Source organism: Pan paniscus, chromosome 5 (genome assembly GCF_029289425.2).
Source record: "Pan paniscus chromosome 5, NHGRI_mPanPan1-v2.0_pri, whole genome shotgun sequence".
Taxonomy (NCBI): Eukaryota; Metazoa; Chordata; class Mammalia; order Primates; family Hominidae; genus Pan; species Pan paniscus.
In genome coordinates, this window is record NC_073254.2 from 186,403,159 (window position 1) to 186,421,026 (window position 17,868).

At 40.6% G+C, this 17,868-nt stretch overlaps 1 non-coding gene across 1 annotated transcript; it reads left to right on the forward strand.

Moving 5' to 3' along the window:
* Nucleotides 1-1,911: 1,911 nt before the first annotated feature.
* Nucleotides 1,912-2,015, forward strand: LOC112440188 (U6 spliceosomal RNA). The gene has a single exon (XR_003028376.2). It is a non-coding gene; the product is annotated as a U6 spliceosomal RNA (small nuclear RNA).
* Nucleotides 2,016-17,868: the final 15,853 nt, after the last annotated feature.

Sequence of the window (17,868 nt, forward strand, 5' to 3'; positions counted from 1 at the left end):
CTCATGTTCCATCCTGGATTTGATCTCTACCACCCTGTGGAATGACAAGAAATCTATTTCATTTAAAAAAAAAAAAAAAAGTTAAACAGCTTTCAAAAGTAAAAAAAAAAAATTATTTTTTTTAAATTTCTGAAACAATTTTTAAATTAAAAAATTTTATTTTAAATAAATTGGGTTTTTGTCCCCCATTCCTGGCACACAGCCCCTAAACGCCTTTCCTGAGTGTCAGGGCTGTCTTTGGTGTTGGCCAGGAGCCCCTTCCCATCACACCTGAGTGCCTGCTAACAAAGTAAGCGAGGCTGGGTCCTGGGACAGCCTCAGGATGGGGTGGGCATGAGAAACACCATGCCAGTCGAGGGTGGGAACTTTCAGCCTCACCCACCTGCCTCTGGGAAAGGGGGTGGGGTTGCTGGTAATCAACCTCTATAAAATCTCTTACTAACTGTATTTGATGAGCTTCCAGGTTAGTGAACGTATCCAGGTGCCAGGAGGGTGGCACCCCCCAGCTGCTGCACTCAGAACCCTTCAGACCTCACCCTGCATATTCCCCACCTGACCGTTCATCTGCGTCCTTTATAACAGGGGCCCCAACGCCCTGGCCACAGACCTGCCTACGTGTGTGTCTGTGTGTGTGTGTGTGTGTGTGTGTATGTGTAGACAGGGTCTTGTTATCTTACCCAGGCTGGCCTCAAACCAGGGCCTCAAGTGATCCTCCTGCCTCAGCCTCCCAAAGTGCTAGGATTACAGGCATGAGCCACAGTGCATGGCCTCTGTTTCTTTTTTATGTTTTCATTTTCCCAACCCATTTTGAATGTTTCACTGCTCTGAAATGCTCTGTCAAATTAGTTACCTGAGTTCTCAAATACGTGTCCTTGTTTTCAAGGGTTTACATAAGTAACTACCCACTTTAATCAGAACACTATCCAATTGTCTGTCTGAGTACAGGAATCTAGTTGGTTTTCTTCCAGTCTTCAACTGCGGAAAATTTCTTTGCTTCCAGATTTTGTTTCAAACTATTTCTAACTCCAAGTAAACTCGTCCATTTGCTTAGGGTTAGCCCACATTCCCCGCATCCCCCATCTCAGACAACACCATTCGGTCTCCCAAGATATCCCAAGGAAATCAATAACAATTGATTATTATTAATTCTCTGACACTCTTATCCATGCTTGGAAACACGCACTGACTACTGAATACAGTTGAGGTTCACATCGTAATTTTGTTTTCTAGTAAATCTGGCTTTACTAATAATAGTATTTACAGAAGAAAAAGTAGAACTCATTCTATTTTTATCTTGGAATGCATGATACCTCCAGGTAAAGTGGGGTTTTTTTTTTTTAATGTGTAAGTTTCAAACTGTTAGTTTTGAAAACATTTCAAACTTACACGAGTTGCAGTCATAATAAAATGACTCCTTCAGCTAGATGTATCAGTCGTAAACATTTTGTCACATTGTCTCATAAAACATGTTTCACGTCTCTCTTTCTCTCTTTACATATATGTGTAGATACTTGCATATGCACTTAATTATGTTCAGATTTCATCATTTGAGGGTGATTTACAGATATAATGATCCTTAGCCCCTAAATAACTTCCTCATATATCTCCCAATAAAAAGGTTATTCCCTTACATAACTTCAGTAAAATGACGAAATTCAGGAAGTTGAATGTTGCCATAATACTATTATCTAATTTACAGACTAATTCAAATGTCACCAACTGCACCAATACACTGGTAAACGTATAATGCTTTAGGGTTATGTTGAGGTCCTGTCAACTGAGATGAAGAGACGTTAACTTGCTTTTGAAAATGAGTCTATATCATTAAAAATTTCTAAATTCCAAGTTCTATGGTGAGAAAGAGACTCAGTCAATAGCAGTTACTTAAGTATTCAAAAACCTATTGGCACGATGACTTTGGCAACATTTAGACTAAAATTGAAACCATGCAGAGAAAATTAACATGGCCCCTGCAAAAGGATGACACAGAAATTCATGAATTGTTTTTTTTTTCTGAATAGAAAAAAGCAATCTGGACTGAATTGCATTCCTCTAAAATTCATGTGTTGAAAGTCCAATCCCCGATGTGACTGTATTTCTTGATAGGGCCCGTAAACAGGTTGTTAGGTAAAATGGGGTCATGAGGGTGAAGCCCTAATCCAGGAGGACTGTTGTTTATATAAGAAAAGGAAGAGATACCAGCGACACACTTGCATAGAGAAAAGGCCATGTGAGGACACAGCAAGAAGGCAGCCGTCTGCACCCCGAGAAGAGAGGTTCGCGAGCAACACTCCTGTTGGCACCTTGATCTTGGACTTCCAGCCCGCAGAACTGTGCGAAAATCCATTTCTGTTGTTTAAGCTGCCTGCCTGTGGTATGCTGTTACGGCAGTCTTAGCAGGCTGGCACACTGGGTGAAAATAGAGGTAAAGGCAATAGACTCACCTTCTCGAAAGTTTCTTAAATCGTATTTGATGGCTGAAGCAAACCTAACACCATATGATGTAGTGCTCAATGTAAAATACTTAGGAACATTTTATTTAAAAAGTAGGAAGTGTCAAGGGGCCTAAGTGGAAGTAAACATGCAATACTTCACTCAAAGTGGTACAATTTTTATATGAGGAGGCTATGATAAGTTACATCTATATATATGTATATGTGTGTGTGCATATATATATATATAGAGAGAGAGAGAGTACAATCACCAGGAGGACAATACAAGGTTATATGATTTTTAAATACATGAATAAAGTAGAAGGGAATTCTAGAAAATGCTGAGGTAATCTACAGGAAGGAAAAGAAAAGGAAATGAGAAACAGAAAACAAGTAATACAGGGACAGACTTAAACCCTAAATATCAATTCTAATCTAAATCCATCAGTTCAATGACAGAGACTGGCAAAAATAGATAGAAATACACTACCCAACTACGTGCCATCTACACATGTTGGTGGCTCACGCCTGTAATCCCAGCACTTTGGGAACTGAAGCAAGCAGATCACTTGAGGTCAGGAGTTCGAGACCAGCCTGGCCAACATGGTGAAACCCTGCCTCTACCAAAAATACAAAAATTACCCAAGCATGGTGCTGTGCGCCTGTAGTCCCACCTACTCGGGAGGCTGAGGCAGGAGAATCGCATGAGGCAGAGGTTGCAGTGAGCCGAGATCATGCCACTGCACTCCAGCCTGGGTGACAGAGTGAGACTCCGTCTCAGAAAAAAAAAAAAAAGGAAATAAGTGAAAGGAAAAATAGACAAACTCGCAATTATAGTTGGAGACTTCATCACTTCTCTTTCAGCAACTGATAGGACTATTACATAGAAAATTGGCAAGGATAAAGAACTGAACAATACTGTCAGTCAGCATGATTTCTAGAGCATTCCACCCCAAGATAGCAGAATACACATTCTTTTCAAACATCCATGAATGTTCCAAGATAGACCATATCCTAGATGATTTTTAAAAATCAATAAATTTGAAAGAATTAAAATTATACAAAGTATGTTTTCTGGTCATAAGAGAATCATACTAGAAATCAATACAGAAAGACAAAGGAAAATCTTTAAATATGTGAAAAGTAACCAACACACTCCTAAATAATTAAACATCAAAAAGTAAATCTCAGAAGAAATCTGAAAATATATTGAACTGAATAATAATGAAAACAAAATGTGTCAAAATTTGTGAGATGCAGCTAAAGCAGTGTTAAAAGGAAAATTTATGACATATATAAATGTCATATATATGTATATATATATGAAAAGAGGAAAAGTCTGAAATCATTTCTCTAAGTTTCTACCTCACAAAACTAGAAAAAGAAGAGCAAACTAAACACAAAGCAAGCAGAAGGAAAGAAATAATGAAGATAGAATAACTCAATAAAATCGAAAACAGGAAAGTAATAGAAAAAAATCAGTGAAACAAAAAGCAGTTCTTTAAAAAATATCTCAAAAAATCTATAAGTCCCTAGCAAGACTTACAAAAAAAAAAAAAAAACATAAATCACCAAGGTCAGACAAAAAAACACTAATAAAACAGGAATATCAGTACAGATCAATCTTTCAATCATTAAAACAATATTAAAGAATAATATCAACAAAAGATAGTTAGACCTTATAAATGAATTCAGTAAAGCTGCAGAATACAAAATAACAAAAATCAATTGTGCTTCTATACACAAAGAATGAACTATCTGAAAAAGAAATTAGGAAAGCAATTCCATTCACAACAGCAACAAAAAGAATAAAATAGGAATACACTTAACCAAAGACATGAAAAACTTGACACTGAAAATTAGAAAACAATGATGAAGAAAATTAAAGAAGACACAGATAAATGGAAAGACATCCTGTGTTCATGGATTGAAAACTGAAAAAATTAATATTGTCAAAATGTTCATACTACCCAAAGAGATCTAAGATTCAATGCAATCCCTATTAAAACTCCAATGGCATTTTTTTTATAGCTATAGAGGAACAAACCTAAAATGTGTAAGGAACCACAAAAGACTCTAAGGAGGTAAATCTATCTTGAGCAAGTAAGATAAAACTGGAGGCATTACACTACCTGACTTCAAAATATGTAACACAGCTATAGTAGTCAAAACAGCATGGCACTGACATAAAAACAGTCACTTAGACCAATGGAACAGAATAGAGAGCCCAGAAACAAATCTATGCATCTGTGGGTCAATTGATATTTAACAAGAGTGCCAAAAACACACAATGGGGAAATAATAGTCTCTTCAATAAATACTGTTGGGAAAACTGGATATCCATATGCAGAAGAATGAAAGTGGACTTTTTCTCATACCATATGCAAAAATCAACTGAAAATAGATTAAAGACTTAAACATAAGTCCTGAAATCATAAAACTACTAAAAGAAAACATAATGGAAAAGTTTCTTGACATTGGTCTGAGCAATTGTTTTGTGGATATGACACAAAAAGCACAGGCAATAAAAGCAAAAATAAGCCAGTGGGATTGTGTAAAATGAAAAGCTTCTGCACAGCAAAGGAAACAATCCACAGAACAAAAAAACAACCTACAGAGTGGGAGAAAATATTTGCAAACCATATATCTAATAAGAGGCTAATATTCAAAATATACAAGAAACTCAAACAACCCAATAGCAAACAAATGAACAAGCAAAACAAATAACCCAGTTAAACAATGGGGTAAGGCACCGAATAGATATTTCTCAAAAGACGACATACAAATGGCCAACAGGTATATGAAAGTGTGCTCAGCATCACTAATTTTCAGGGAAATGCACATCAAAATCACAAAAAGATATCACCTTACCCCTCACAAAAGATAATGTGTTGGTGAGAATGTGGAAAAAAGGGAACCATTATGCATAGTTTGTAATGTAAATTGGTACAGCCACTATAAAAAACAGTGTGAAGTTCCTTAAAAAATTATAAATAAGGCCAGGCATGGTGGCTCACACCTGTAATCCCAGCACTTTGGGAGGCCGAGATGGGTGGATCACCTGAAGTCAGGAGCTTGAGACCAGCCTGGCCAACATGGCGAAACCCTGTCTCTACTAAAAATACAAAATTTTTCCAGGCATGGTGGTGGGCACCTGTAATCCCAGCTACTTGGGAGGTTGAGGCAGGAGAATCACTTGAACCCTGGAGGCGGAGGTTGCAGTGAGCTGAGATTGTGCCACTGCACTCCAGCCTGGGTGATTAGAGTGAAACTCCATCTCAAAAAAAAAAAAATTATAAATAAGAACTAGCATACGATCCAGCAATTACATTACTAGGTACTTATCCAAAGGAAATGAAAGCAGTGTCTCAAAGAGATATTGCACCCCCATGTTTATCGCAGCACTATTCTCAATAGCCAAAATATGGAAACAATCTTATCTCTTATCATTTGTCCACTGATAAATGAATAAAGAAAACATGGGTATATTAATATACAGTGGGATATTATTCAGCTTTAAAAAGGAAGGAAATCTTGCCATTTGTGACAACATGCATGAACCTGGAGGGCATTATGCTAAGTAAAATAAGTCAGACACAGAAAAACAAATGCTGCATCATCTCACATGTGCAATCTGAAAAACTGGAACTCATGAAAACACAGAATAAGATGGTGGCTGACAAGGGCTGGAGGGGAAGGATGGGGAAATGTTGGTCAAAGGGTACAAAGGTTCAGTTATGCAGGATGAATACATTCTGAAGATCCGACGTACACCATGGTAACTACAGTTAACGATACTGTATTGTATACTTGAAATTTACTAAAAGAGTTTATCTTGGCCAGGTGCAGTGGCTCATGCCTGTAATCCCAGTACTTTGGGAGGTTGAGGCAGGCGGATCACCCGAAGTCAGGAGTTTAAGACCAGCCTGGAAAACATGGTGAAACCCTGTCTCTACTAAAAATACAAAAAATTAGCTGGGTGTGGTGGTGGGTGCCTGTAATCCCAGTTACTGAGGAGGCTGAGGCAGGAGAATTGCTTGAACCCCGGAGGCGGAGGTTGCAGTGAGCCGAGATGGCACCATTGCACTCCAGCCTGGGCAACAACAGCGAAACTCTGTCTCAAAAAAAAAAAAAAAAAAAAAGTTGACCTTAAGTGTTCTCACCACATGCACACACACACAAATCATAACTATGTAAGGTGATGAATAAGTTAGCTTAAATGTAATCATTTCACAATTATACATAAATCAAAACATGTACACCTTAAAGATATACAATTTTTACTTGTCAAGTATACCTCATAAAGCCAGAAAAAACTAAAATGATAGTTAGGGAATACTACAACTTTTAAATCATAAATTTGACAACTTAGAAGTAGAGGAGGAGGAAGAGGAAGAAGAAGAGGAAAGAAAGGCCATAGAGACTGGAAAGGAAAATATGACTGTTTCCACTACAGATGACATGATTGTCGATATAGAAGAACTCAAGCAACCTACATAAAAACCTTTCAGAACTAGTAAAAGAGCTCAGTAAGATTGCCGGACACAAGATCAACACATAAAAATCTAATGCATTTCTATTCTAAAAATGAACAGGTAGAAATACAAACAAATCATTCACAATTGTTCCAAAGAAAATGAAACCTTATGTATAAATCTAGAAACACATATACAGATTCTGTATGCTGAAAATTACCAAATGCTGATAAAAGAAATCAAAGAAGGCCTAAATAGTTGGAAAGACTTAACTATATTCATGGATTATAAGAGTCAACTTATTAAAGATGTCAATTCTTCACACATTGATCCATATGTATGATGTGATCCATATCAAAATTCTAGCCAAATTTTTGTAAACATAGACAAGATTATTCTAAAATTTATATGGACCGGGCTTGGTGGCTGACACCTGTAATCCCAGTGCTTTGAGAGGCCAAGTTGGGAGGATCACTTGGGCCCAGGAGTTCGAGACTAGCCTGGCAATATAGTTAGGTCCTGCCTTCATAAAAAATAAAATAAAATAATTAGCCAAGGCTGGGTACAGAGGCTCATACCTGTAATCCCAGCACTTTGGGAGGCCAAGGTGGGCAGATCACTTGAGGTCAGGAGTTCGAGACCAGCCTGGCCAATATGGTGAAGCCCCGTTTCTACTAAAAATACAAAAATTAGACAGACGTGGTGGTGCATGCCTGTAGTCCCAGCTACTCAGGAGGCTGAGGCAGGAGAATATCGCTTGAACCCGGGAGGCGGAGGTTGCAGTGAGCCAAGATCATCCCACTGCACTCCAGCCTGTATGATAGAGCTAGGACTCTGTCTCAAGAATAACAATAATAATAAAAATAGTAATAAATAATTAGCCGAGTATGTGGCAAACGCCTGTAGTCCCAGCTTACTCGGTAGGCTGAAATGGGAGGATTTCTTGAGCCCAGAAGGTTGAGGCTGCAGTGGTACTGCACTAAAGCCTGGGCACAGAACGAGACCCTGCCTCAAAACTAACTAAATAAATAAAATTTATGTAGAAAAGAAAAGGGACAGAACAGGCAAAAGGAAATTGAAAATGAAGAGTAAAGTGGGAGAATCACTCTTCCCAATGTTAGAGCTTACTATATAACTACAGTATTTAAGACTGTATGATATTGGTAGGGAGATATGCACATGGATCGATGGAACAGATTAGAGAGGCCAGAAACAAACCTACCAAATATGACCAACTGACTTTTTACAAAGATGCAAAAGCAATTCAATGGAGATGGGATAGACTTTTTCACAAATAGTTCTTGAGCAAATTAATGATCATGGAGGATGTTCATTTGCTCAAGAACTGTTTGAGCAAAAATACCATTTTGAGCCATGTTCAAAAAATGAACATCTCTCAACAAAATATTAAGGTAATAAAAGAATATATATAAAACTTTTTATACATTCAAACGGTATAGTATATAACAATGTATACATTGTATAAAAAGAATTATACACTGAGTGGGATTTATCCAAAGTATGCAAAGCTGTTTAATATTCAAAAAACAATTAATGCAATCCATCTCATCAACAGATTAGAAAAGAAAATCTCTTTTTCTTTATCAGTAGATGCAATAGATGAAAAAAATAATTCTGACAAAATACGAAACCCATTTATGATCATTTAAAACACTCTCAGCAAACTAAAAATAAAAGGGAACCCCCTCAACCTGATGAAGAACATCTACAAAGGAGCTACAGCTAATATCATACTTAATGGTGAGAAGCTAGATGCTTTCCCCCTAAAAGCAAGGAGGTCACCTCATACCACTCTTCGCCAGCATTGTAATAGAAATTCTAACTAATGCAACAAAGCAAGAAAAGGAAGCTATACAGATAGGGAAAGATGAAATAAAACTGTCTCTGTTCACAGATGATATGATTGTCTATGTAGAAAATCCCAAAGAATTGACAAAAATATTCCTGGAACTGCATAATAAGTGATTATATTAGGATTTCTGAATATAAGATTAATATAGGAAACTCAATTGCTGTTTTTTTTTTTTTTTTGAGATGGAGTCTCGCTCTGTCGCCCAGGCTGGAGTGCAGTGGTGCAATCTCAACTCACTGGAAGCTCCGCCTCCCGGGTTCACTCCATTCTCCTGCCTCAGCCTCCTGTGTAGCTGGGACTACAGCTGCCCGCCACCACGCCCCGCTAATTTTTTGTATTTTTAGTAGAGACGGGGTTTCATCATGTTAGCCAGGATGGTCTCGATCTCCTGACCTCGTGATCTGCCCGCCTCAGCCTCCCAAAGTGCTGGGATTACAGGCGTGAGCCGTCAATTGCTTTTTTACATACCAGCAATGAACAATTGAAGTCTGAAGTTAAAAACATAATAATAGTTAATTATAACACAATGCCATTTACAGTAGCACCCACAAAAAAAGGAGGAGGAGTAAGATGGGAAGTGGGAAGATAAGGGAGGGGGAATAGGAGGAGAAGGACAGCAACAATTTAGAAATAAATCTTACAAAATATGTGCGAGATTTATATGAGGAAAACTACAAAACTCTGATTAAACCAAAGAAGATTTCAATAAATGGAAAGATATTCCACATTCATTGATAGGAAGACTCAACATTGCAAAGATGTGATTTCTTCCCAAATATATCCACAGTCAATGTAATCCCAATCAAGCCTCAGCAAGTTATTTTGTGAATATCAACAAACTGAATCTAAAGTTTATACAGAAGGCAAAAGACCCAGAACAGCCAACACAATATGGAAGAACAAAAGTGAGAGAACCAACACCACCTGATATAAAGGTGTACTGTAGAGCTAGAATAATTAAGGTAATGTGGTATTGGTGAAGGAACAGACAAATAGATCAAAGGCACAGAATAATGAGACCACAAATAGACCCACACAAATGGAGGCAACTGATCTTTGACAAAGGAGTGAAGACAATTCAATGGGAAAAGAGCAGACTTTTCAAAAAATGGTGCTGGAACAGCTGAATACCTGCTAAACACACACACACACACACACACACACACACACACAAACTAATCTAGGCCTTACACCTTTTAAAAGCGTAACTCCAAATTGACTGTAGACCTCACTGTAAAACACAAAATTATGAAACTTCTAGAATATAACAGCAGAAAAGTCTAGGTGACCTTGGGCTTGGGTTTGGCAGTGAATTGTTAGATATGACATCAAATGCATGAATCATGAGAGAAAAAAAATGTTAAGTTTGACTTCATTAAAATTAACCTTTTCTCTGAGAAAGACATTGTTAAGAGCATGAAGAGACAGGCCACAGATTGGGGGAAAGTCTTAGCAAAACACATATCTGCTAAAAGAACATATATACAAAATATATAATCAACTGTTAAAACTCAACAATAAGAAAACAAACAACCCACCTAAGAAATGGGCAAAGGATAGGAATAGACACCTCACCAAAGCAGGTATGTCAATGGTAAATAAGCATAATGAAAGATGTTCACCATCACATGTCACTAGGGAATTTCAAAGTAAAACAACAAGATGCCACTACACACCTATTGAAAGGCCAAAACGAAAATCAAAAACAAACAAACAAACCAACCCTGAAAATACCAAATGCTGGTGAGGATGTGGAGCAATAGGAAGTCTCATTCATTGATGATGGAATGCAAAATGGTACAGACACTTTGGAAGAGTTTAGAGTTTCATAAGAAGTTAAACATAGTCTTACTATAAAATCCAGCAATTGCGCTTCTAGATATTTAGCCAAATGAGTTGAAACCTTATGCTCACAAAAAGCCTGCATGCAAATGCTTGTAACAGCTTTATTCATAATTGCCCAAAACTGGAAGCAACCATAATGTCTTTCAAACGGTAAATGAATAAGCAAACTGTGGAACATCCGTGCAATGGAATATTATGCAGAAGTAAAAGAAAGGAGGTATCAAGTCACAGAAAGACGTGGAGGAAACTGAAATGCATATTACTAAGTGGAGAAAGCCAGTCCAAAAAAGCTACATACATACAGTATGATTGCAACTATAAGACATCCTGGAAAAGGCAAAATTATGGTTGCCGGGGTCTTTACGGGGAGAGAAGGATTAATAGAGCACAGATAATTTTTAGGGCAGTGAAAACTGGATACATTACATTATGTATTTTTAAAACCCACAGAATGAACAACACAGTGAACCCTAATGTAAACTATGGACTTTAGTTAATAATAAATAAAATGTCAAGGCCAGGTGTGGTGACTCACACTTGGTATCCCAGCTTGTCACTAGGATTCACTTTTGAGAAGCTGAGTTGGGAGGATTATTTGAGGCCAGGAGTTCGAGACTGCAGTAAGCTATAATCACACCACTGCACTCCAGCCTGGGCAACACAGTGAGACCATCTTTAAAAAGCAAATAAATAAACAAAAAGTGTGTAAAAATAAAGTGTGATAATTTTATCTTTACCTTGAAGGGTCTGAATTAGGTTTTTATTTTCAACTACCTGCAAGGTAACAGTCCAGTGGTCATTTGTTATCATAGAAAAGTTCAGCACATTTGAAGCAGCTCTCATAAGAGTGTGGAATTCATGTGTAATTTGAAATCTTCTGAGCGGTCTGTGTAGAGGTAACTGGTCACCTCTGTATGGTACAAGACTGTCATGGCCACAGCCCATTTTATGAAGCTTGCCATTATGACAATGCTGCTATATTTAAAAGGCCTTTTCTTTGTTCAGTTACCCATATTAATTGCATCCTACAGCATTCATCCACTCCTCTGTTCAACTTATTTTGCCAAGTTTACCTTTGAAGGACACGGTGAATTAATGTCACATGTGATGTCGTGTCTAGAAACTTACCCACCATCAGTGTTTCATTTTTGCCAAAGCCGTTACTACATTACTGATTAACTTTTACTGATTTTCTTTCTTTTTTTTTTTTTGAGATGGAGTCTCGCTCTGTCGCCCAGGCTGGAGAGCAGTGGCGCCATCTTAGCTCACTGCAAGCTCCGCCTCCCGGGTTCACGTCATTCTCCTGCCTCAGCCTCCCAAGCAGCTGGGACCACAGGCGTCCGCCACCATGCGCTAATTTTTTGTATTTTTAGTAGAGACGGGGTTTCACCTTGTTAGCCAGGATGGTCTCGATCTCCTGACCTCGTGATCCGCCCGCCTCAGCCTCCCAAAGTGCTGGGATTACAGGCGTGAGCCACTGCACCCGACCTCTGATTTTCTTTAAATTGCTTTTAAAATAAAGAAGTTATTTACTTTTGAGAATATACCTTTATTGAATACACACGTGGGTGATATTCAAAATACTTGAAAGCTGGCATTGCACGGGCATCTGAGTGCTCAGAAGCTGGCAGCCCTGGGGTGCAGGAGCCACCCTTCACAGGTGGGTTTGGAGTGGGTTGGGTGGTCAAGGTGGAAGAGACTTTCTCAGAGCAGTGGCTGCTCACTGATCTGCACAGAAATGTGTCAAAGTGTTGACCACAGCTATAGTGGCACCCACACATACAGACTAATGGTCACTCTTAGGTAAATACAGATTTCAATATTGAAACTGATTCTGGTGAATACATAAACCAAGACCTATTCGAATATCTAAACTTTCTGTGTACTATAAAACAATATTCTCACATTGTAAATTTGTTTAAGTACTCATTTCTTCGAAACTTCAGCAAGGTTTCCTAAAATGTCACCTAACAACATATGCTTTAAGAATACGTTTAAGTTTATTGCTTTGATATTTTCTGCATATTATTGTGGTAATTTTTTTTCTTTATTCTTTTTTTTTTTGAGACAGAGTCTTGATCTGTTGTCCAGGCTGGAGTGCAGTGGCGCGATCTCGGCTAACTGCAAGCTCCGCCTCCCGGGTTCACGCCATTCTCCTGCCTCAGCCTCCCGACTAGCTGGGACTACAGGCGCCGGCCACCATGCCTGGCTAATTTTTTGTATTTTTAGTAGAGACAGGGTTTCACCGTGTTAGCCAGGATGGTCTCGATCTCCTGACCTTGTGATCTGCCCACCTCGGCCTCCCAAAGTGCTGGGATTACAGGCGTGATCCACCGCGCCCGGCCTTATTGTGGTAATTTTCATCTCAGCAGAATGTTTTCCAAATGATACATGATTTTTAATCTTTCTCTATTAAGACAGAAACTTCACAAAAGAGGCCTCCAAATGATCCTTATTAAGTTTAGTAAATTTTTGTAAAGTATCCAATGCAGCAACGCATGATCTTAAATGTCACTGAGAAGTGTAGGAGTTAGTTTGAAAGTTTCCAGTGCTTCATTTTTCTTTGCTTTTCTTTGTTATTTTTGTTTTAGATTCAGGGGGCCCGCATGCAGGTTAGTTACAAGCGTATATTGTGTGATGCTGAGGTTTGGGCTTCTGTTGATCCCATCGCCCAGATAAGAAGGTGTTCAGCCCTTCTCCCTCTTGGGGATCCCAGTGTCTATTGTTCCCAGGCTCGCTTATAAGTAGGAGCTAACACTGGGTACCATGAGCATCACTGCTTCATTGTGAATGCCTTGCCAGGTCACACACTCATTAGCTAGTTTCTCCAGGCTCTGGTACACTCGGGAAAGTTTGTGCAATTTGGAGAGCAGGATGTAAATTCATTTCTGGCTTCAGCAATTTTGCCATTTCCTTTTTTCTCCTGGCTTAGCCTTGACTGGACGGGCGTTTCAGGCCAGCTTTTCAAGACCTCATTCGTGGTTCCCCAGGATCTGCCTCTGCCATTTCTCCGAGGTCGCCTACTGGTTTTGCCTCATGAGCAGCCCATGGGTAGGCGTCATCTGCAGTAAACTGCGGTTTGGCTCAGGAAGCTAAAGTGAGAGATGTGAGCACCGGCTGCCCCACAGGCGCCCTCAGGGTAACCCCCTTACCGCAACTTGCCCATGAGGCCTGGGCCCCAGACAGCCTTGAGAAGGCCCTACTAACACGCACAGTGTCACAGCAGTGTGTGCTGTTTTTTAAAAATTACCATATAGGCTTTTGTCATACTCTTAGTAAATATTCACGTTCATAACTTATTTGGGATTGTTTTTGTTAAAGAGAATCCCCAAAGCTGTAAAAGCTCCAGGCCCCACAGAGCCCAGCTTTGCCTGACGCATGGGACAGTGAGTTGCCCGGTCGGCCTCCATATGAAATACTAGTTAGGCTTAACTTCTTTTTCATTCTTAGAAAACAAAATGAAGAAAAGTTTTCTCCCTCCCCTATATGAGTGACTTTGTGCACCTTACCTTGAAGGACGCTGACTTGAATTTCAGGGTTTTATTGCCCTTGGTAGGGGAAGAAGTTCTGTGTCAACCTCAATCACAACAGGCAGCCAGCCCGCTCTGAACCCAGAAATGAGATAACAGCTCCTGCAACGATAAACACCTGCAGATGAGACAACTCCTGCAACGATAAACACCTGCAGATGAGACGGCTCCTGCAACGATAAACACCTGCAGATGAGACAGCTCCTGCAACAATAAACACCTGCAGATGAGACAGGTCCTGCAACGATAAATACCTGCAGATGAGACAACTCCTGCAACGATAAACACCTGCAGATGAGACAACTCCTGCAATGATAAACACCTGCAGATGAGACGGCTCCTGCAACGATAAACACCTGCAGATGAGACGGCTCCTGCAACGATAAACACCTGCAGATGAGAAGGCTCCTGCAACGATAAACACCTGCAGATGAGACAGGTCCTGCAACGATAAACACCTGCAGATGAGAAGATGAGACGGCTCCTGCAAGGATAAACACCTGCAGATGAGACAGGTCCTGCAACGATAAACACCTGCAGATAAGGTGCCATCAGACAGGCGTCTCGGTGGACCTGCTTGGTTTTTGTTTTGTTTTGTTTGTTTGTTTTTTGTTTTTTGTTTTTTGTTTGTTTGTTTGTTTGTTTGAGACAGAGTCTCCCAGGCTGGAGTGCAGTGGCTTGATCTCGGCTCACTGCAACCTCCACCTCCCGGGCTCAAGCGATTCTCCTGCCTCAGCCTCCCGAGTAGCTGGGATTACAGGCGCCCACCACCACGCCCAGCTTAATTTTTGTATTTTTAGTGGAGACGGGGTTTCACCGTGTTAGCCAGGATGGTCTCAATCTCCTGACCTCGTGATCTGCCTGCCTCAGCCTCCCAAAGCAGGACCTGCCTGTTTTGAGGGGGATACAAAAAGAACACAAATCATCTGTCCTGTAGCAGTTTGCAGCTGGCTAGGAAGATGAAGCACCAGGTCAAAGCACCAGGAGGCTGACTGCAGCAAAGGCCAACTAGAGTGGTGTGGAGTAGAAAGGAAGGGCCTACGGGGATTAAGGGAAGGCGGAACACAGTGGTAGACACTTTGGGTGGTCTTTGAAGAAATGCTTTGAAGAGTTGAGGAGGGAAAAAGGAAAGGATACACGATGGGGGAAGAGATCATGAAAGCCTAAAATACAAGTGCCCTAGTCCAAAGATGGGGAAGAGACCGCCAGCTGGAAAGGCTGAGCAGAGAGGGCGAATGTGAATGTCCCATCCCAGGACTTGACCTTACCCAACAGGAAACGGGTGGCCTTTGAGTGGGCGTAGACCGTCAGGCAATGTTACAGGAGTATCCGTCTCCCGGTGGTGTGCAAGGTGCTGCGGAGGAAGGTGATGAGTTACGAGAGGTTCTGGTGACATCTACAAGGCAGATGGGAGTCAGGGTCAGGGAGACCATAAAGAAGCAGCAAGATATGTCCCTACCCCCCAACCCCAGCCAAACCTCAAATGTATACAATCCGGCATTTTTCAGAAAATGCTTGCAAAGCCCTGGAACATACCAGCACAAAGTCCCAGCTCTGATAGTAACTGCTGATTCAAATTAACCAGTGAATCACTTAAACATTTTGTTTCTTTAAAGTATGTTTTTCCTCCTAGTGGACACAGCTGACTTGGTGACCCAGTGCCTGGCCCTTTCAAGTCGGTTTCCTTAATCAAACCAAACAGATAAGTGGGGAGGAGCAGGGGTGAAGAGAGCAGCCCCAGCCCAGGGCCTCCTGCTGTTCCAGCAGGGACACACCCCCCCACCCCCACCCCACCCCCAGGGATCAAAGAGAGCCTGGCTCTCCTGCACGCTCTCCACAGGGGAGAAAAACGCCTAATATAATTAAAAATACCCTGCAATTTGGTATGATCTGAAGCTGTGACATTTTGTTACCAAGGATTAAGGCTTATGGAGAGCAGTCGACTCACCACCAATTTAGAAGATCCTGAATGTTGAACCTTCTGTGTAGAGAACTCACTATCTGGTGTCTGCTGGAATATTTTCTCAGATCTACTCACTTCCGTGTGTAGAAACCATTTTCAAGGTGGAAGACACAGCATTTCCTTTCCACATCAAATGCCGTCGGCCCAAGGCTGAAAAATTTCACTCAACAAACAGTGTGATCCCATTTGATCAATGAAAAGAATAGGAAAAAGGAAAGAAATATGGAAACATGCACATTGATGGCCAGTCTTACGTGTCAGGCTGTGCGTTAGATGGCTCGATCACATTTATTCATTCCATAAACTATTTCTTGAGCCTCCTCTCAGACTGTGCCAGCCACGTGGGCCTGTAGGGAGCACTGCCAGGCAGGATTCCCACCTTGGCAGAGCCCACAATTCACCACCAGGGAGACAGATGTTGATCCAGTGACCACAGAAATACATCTGCAGCTACAACTGGGCAAGTGCTACAGGGGAAAGGGACTTACCTCATCCCTGAGAACCTATAATACGAGGGAGATTCAACATTTATCAGGAGGTAGAAAATGCTTCTCCAGGAGTATAAGGCTAGAGCCAGCCTCTGCACGATGAGGAGGGGTTCGCTGGGTGCAAGACGGAGGAGGGAGTCTGGGAAGAGTCCGGGCGGGGAGGAGGTGCAGGGGTCTCTTTATGAGAGGGGGCAGGGCCCCTGAGATAAGAGCTGGGACACGGCAGAGGCAGACCACACTGGGTAGACTGTGTCAGTCACACTCAGGGTTTTGGTCTCTATCTTCAGAGCACTCGGAAGACACTAAAATGTCTTGAGAAGGATGCTGACATGAGCATAGATGTGCTTTGAAACTATTACCCTAACAGACGGGAAGGAGCTCTTCAAGGAGAACTACAGACCACCGCTCAACCAAATAAGAGAGAATAAAATACCTAGGAATCCAACTTACCAGGGATGTGAAGGAGCTCTTCAAGGAGGACTACAGACCACCGCTCAGCCAAATAAGAGAGCACACAAACAAATGGAAGAACATTCCATGCTCATGCATACGAAGAATCAACATCTTGAAAATGGCCATACCGCCCAAGGTAATTTATAGATTCAATGCCATCCCCATCAAGCTACCAATGACTTTCTTCACAGAATTGGAAAAAACTACTTTAAAGTTCATATGGAACCAAAAAAGAGCCTGCATTGCCAAGACACTCCTAAGCCAAAAGAACAAAGCTGGAGGCATCACACTACCTGGCTTCAAACTATACTACAAGGCTACAGTAACCAAAACAGCATGGTACTGTTACCAACACAGAGATATAGATCAATGGAACAGAACAGAGCCCTCAGAAATAATACCACACATCTACAACCATCTGATCTTTGACGAACCTGACAAAAACAAGAGATGGGGAAAGGATTCCCTATTTAATAAATGGTGCTGGGAAAACTGGCTAGCCATATGTAGAAAGCTGAAACTGGATCCCTTCCTTACACCTTATACAAAAATTAATTCAAGATGGATTAAAGAGTTAAATGTTAGACCTAAAACCATAAAAACTCTAGAAGAAAACCTAGGCAATACCATTCAGGACATAGGCATGGGCAAGGACTTCATGACTAAAACACCAAAAGCAATGGCAATGAAAGCCAAAATAGACAAATGGAATCTAATTAAACTAAAGAGCTTCTGCACAGCAAAAGAAACTACCATCAGAATGAATAGGCAACCTACAGAATGGGAGAAAAATTTTACAATCTACCTAC